Genomic DNA, 5,051 nt, shown 5'->3' with positions numbered 1-5,051 from the left:
TTTCCGCTGCCAAGACTTGAACCTAGGGCTCTCAACAGAGAGAGCCAAACTTGCTAATTCATTAAGTTTTATTGCTACAGTGGATTGTTGGCAAATCTATTTCGTAGTTTAATTCTTATTTAATTAAACATTCATATGAGATAAATTAGGAGTGTTTGCGGTTCAGTTGTTGTTAGAGAATCTCCAATCCGTCATTTGTCTTCCGGATTGGCGGATTGGAAAAAATCAATCTGCATCCGTCATTGACGGATGTGGATTGAACAAATTGGAGGATTGACGGATAGATGCGAATCGGTTTGGCGGTTTAAACTTTTACAAATTTTGAACATACTGCAACTTGTCAACAATTTTTTTTTGAATAATAATCCAACTCAACATAACCAAAAGATTATCAAGTAAATTGTTAAATACCAATAATAAATACATATAAGAAAACCATGCATTGTCAAAACTATTTCATTACTTTTTTTTTAATTTAAAAACTATTTAATTTGATTTTTTTTTAAATGATAAAAGTAAGTCTTATATTTTCCGCACAAAAATACTAATTATCAACACTTGCTATTTGATAAAAGGATTTTCAAATTGAAAACACAACAAAATATCCAAACTCTTTTTTAATTGAAAATACAAATAGAATATCTAAACAAATTGAAAACATAAAGTCTTACAGATTATTAGAGGTGCTCGCAGTTTGGTGGTTCGGTTGCAGCCAAAGGAACCTCAAATCCGCCATTCGTCAAAAATTAGGTGGATTGGAAAAAATCAATCCACAACCATCCACTAGGCATCACGCATCCGTCCAAAATGTAACAGATTAGTTCGGTTCGGTTCGGTTCGGTCAATTTGGGCGGATCGAAATATCTACTACCCACCCCTAAGATAAATAAGTGTACACGCGAAAAAAACAAAGGATGATTTGGTCATACTCCCTCCTCATACTAATACGAATAAAGACAATATGATGGGTAGTTTTTTTTATTTTTATTTTTTTTTATAATCAGGTGTTCGGATTAGTTTATGCGCATGTCGACTAAATTTTGGACTCTGAAATTAACGACCAGGTAAACTTTCAATAACCCCAAAGTCTAGGATGTTTGGCGAGTTTTGAAGCTGTAACCTTATGATGGGGTAGTTGTACTTACATCACAGTTTCAACTCTTTATCCATTTTTAATTTAATTTTATTTATTACATTTTTACTCCTATGTACCCCAAACTTTCAAAAAAAAAAATTCATTACACCCCTCTCATCAGCACCACCTCCATCTGTCTGCCATTGTTTCTCTACCACTACTCTCTCCTCCACCCAGCCCCTCTCCGCTTCACACCACCAACCCCAATCCCTATCTGGCAACCCCTAACCCAGAACGCCGCCCTTCTTGCCACCACAACCTAGTTCTACCATGCTATCAAGACCTAGCACCTCTACATTATCTCCATTGGCAACCCCCTCTCCAGTCTATTTTCTCCTACTAGCAACCCTCTCTTCCCCAACCAGTAACCCCCTACTGCCGACTTCCGGCACTGTCATACCACCTCTGGAATCCTAGCTTTTCTTCATCGCAATACCCCTCCCATCAGCGACTTACCCCACGATAACTACCCATCATCAAGACCACCACCAAGAGAGAGAGAGTAAATCTAGGGTTTCAAACCTAAGGTTTGGAAAGGAAGAAAAATAGAAATAAGGGTTAGCGTTTGTGGATTGAAATTAGGGTTAGGGTTTGGGGAAAAATAAGAAGAAGAAGGAGAACAACTATTGGTAAGAATGGAATTACAGAAATTGTAAAAAATAAAATAAAATAATTTAATTTTAAGGGTGTAAGGAGCTAGATTTGTGGTGTAAATAGAATTAGCTTGATATGATTTGTTGTGATGAGTACTCAATTCTGGGTGCCTCTATTCACACACCACCTTTCATCTCAAGGCACACCACTACTCAATGCAAACCTTTAGTAATATGATAAATAAGAAATTTGTTCAATACACACCACAATCTTTCATCTTTACCCTTATTCACACATCTCATCCACAATCTTCCATCTTTACCTTTACTCACTCACACACCCTATCCACAATCTTTAATCTTTCATATTCTACAACTCCACTTCAAAAACACACACAACGTCCCCTTTTATTCTCTGTTTCATTGTCATCCCAGAGGTTTAGGAACCAATCTAAACCGATCTCCATTCGTGTTGAAGACAACTTCACTTCATTCTCCTCTGGTTCATGACCCCCTCCATGGATGCACAATTCTGGAAAAATCAAAAAAAAAAAAAAAAATTGTTATAAGTGTTCGGAAATACAGAGTTGAGCTAAGTTCAAAAGTTCGACTGTTAAAAACCAAACAAATTCTATAAGATCGGAACTTATTAACCGATCATGTAGACTATGTTCAACACTAGAAAATCAAACAATTAGAACTTGTTCGGTTGCAGATAGTCGAATATGAGTACATTGTTCAAATTTGGATATCCGAACGAATACAAACAGTTTACCATTCAGTAAGTACATGAAAATGAAAAAAAAATAAAATGAAAAACTAACCTTTTCCTTGCTCCATTGTTCCAAACCAATATTGCCAGATGCATCCATCATTCAATCCAGTCAAAATCTTCAATAATACGTATATGTCTTGAGAGAGAAGATACGTAAGTAATGTTTCAAAAGAGACGTGTGTATTGTATTTATTATTATCCTTTATGGTAATTTTACATAAGGTATATATCATAGCCCTTTGTCCTGTGTGGTCATTTTCCATTAGGTTAATATTGTAATAAAAAATAAACTAATTAATGGTGTGCCTTGAGATGAAAGGTGGTGTGTAAATAGAAGCACTCCTCGATTCTTATTACATATAATCGGATTCCTAAAATGCCCATAGTGGTGAAATATAATTTTAAAATTTAAGAATGTCATAATTTTTTTTATTTGGATGTTTTCTTTTTGAAGAAATAGTATTTTTGAAATCTTAGCAAGATCTATCAATCAAGACCATTGAATATGAGATTTGGAAGAAAAAAAAAAACTGTGTTTGCTATTTTGGATAATAAAATTTTACCTATCTTTCACTGTAATTTTTTTTTTTGCAAACAAAGAAATTTTAATTTGAGGGTTAAGAAATGCAAGATTGTGGAACAATATTTAATTTTGATGATTAAAAAAGAAATGATAAAAATAAAAATAAAAAATTTACTTTGTTCATTACTTTTGAAAAGTAAATTTTACTATCATCACTTTTTTTTTTTCTTTTCCATTTTTTTTGTTGTGAAAAAAATATAAAATAAAATTTTATTATCATAGATAAAATTTTAATAATCATGAGCTAGGCAAGTTATTTTTTTATTTTATTTTATTTATTTTCAATCATACCAGTTTGACAAAATCAACATCCATATACAGGACACTTAAATTGGCCACAACCAGTGCTCTACAAAATAATGTCATGGTTCTATTTATTTCCACATGGACCCTATCACAATCAGTGATATGGCACCTGGTTGACTCCCTAACGACCGCATCCAGTGGCGGAGTCAGAAAATTAAGTTAGAGAGAACACTTATTAATTATAATTTTTTATTATTCAGTGGCGGAGTCAGAAAATTAGGTTAGAGGGAACACTTATTAATTATAATTTTTTATTTTAAAAAAATTTATGAGTAACATTAAGATAATAATCATTTTATAAGATAAATTTAAACATAAAAAATTATATATTCATTATTAATAAGAACAAATCAAAATTCTATAATAGTGTTGAATAACTCAGTGTGAGATGATGATGTAAGTTTGTAATTTTAGCATAAAAAATTATGGATCAAAATTCCTAATTTTAAAAAATAAAAACACATTATTTATAGCACAAATTATTATAAAATCTATTTAATTTTTATTTGACAGAAAAATATTAAAGAGATGACATTGCTTATAAATGATGTGTTTTGAATGAAAATTATTAAACAGTTTTAGAGTACCATATGACGTTACCTACGTGATGCTCAAAACATAGAAAATTACAAATCACACTAAGGGGTTGTTTGGGGTGTCTTAAATAAGTGCACTTTTTGTTTTTTTGGACTAAAAAATTAAGGAAAAAAATATAGATGTTTGAGTTAACTTTTTGACTTTTTATGGAAATATGTGTATTAAAAAATTGTATAAATTAATGTGTAGGGAAAAATTAGAATTGGGAGTTGTGCAGCCGTAATTTTTGATTTTTGGTGAATAGTAATAACTTTTTAACTTTTTGAGTAACTTTTTGGCTTTTTAGCTTTTTTTAACTTGCCAAACTTGGCCTAAGGAGTTGTTTAGGATGTCCTAAATAAGTGCGCTTTTTGACTTTTTGGACTAAAAAGTTGAGAGAAAAAAATATGGTTGTTTGGGTTAGTTTTTTAACTTTTTATGGAAAAATGTGTATTAAAAAATTGTATAAATTAGTGTGTAGGAGAAAATTATGATTGAGAATTATGCAGCCGTACTTTTTGATTTTTGGTGAATAGTGATAATTTTTTAACTTTTTGAGTAATTTTTTGACTTTTTGACTTTTTGGGCACATGCCAAACTTGGCCTAAGTGGTATTTCAACTACTTGAAAATAATGAGTTAATTATATCCAATTTATAATATTTTTCGCTACACTATTGATTTAAACTACTACATAAATAATACCACATAGTGTTACCAAAATATCAAATAACTACTTGTTGTGAACAATATAATAAATCATTAGTCAAAGAACACGTTAAGAAAATATATATATATATATATTTTATACATGACTAAAAAAAAATATTTACAAAACTGAGAGAGGGCACGTGACCTCCCTCGACCTATGCTGCCTCCGCCCCTGACCACATCAACACATGTATGGTGTATATGTATAAATGCGCTCTACACTCCAACCATTATAACTAATGGGTGACACATGCAATTTAATAATTAATAATAAACATAAATAATATATAATTTAATATTATAATATGTATATACTTAAGTAATAAGTATGTTCTTAATAAAATTTAAAGTTTTTGGTTCAAAATTTGTTTAC

Source organism: Camellia sinensis, chromosome 10 (assembly GCF_055761805.1).
Source record: "Camellia sinensis isolate YWXY chromosome 10, ASM5576180v1, whole genome shotgun sequence".
NCBI classification, from domain to species: domain Eukaryota; kingdom Viridiplantae; phylum Streptophyta; class Magnoliopsida; order Ericales; family Theaceae; genus Camellia; species Camellia sinensis.
This window is presented reverse-complemented; position numbering follows the sequence as displayed.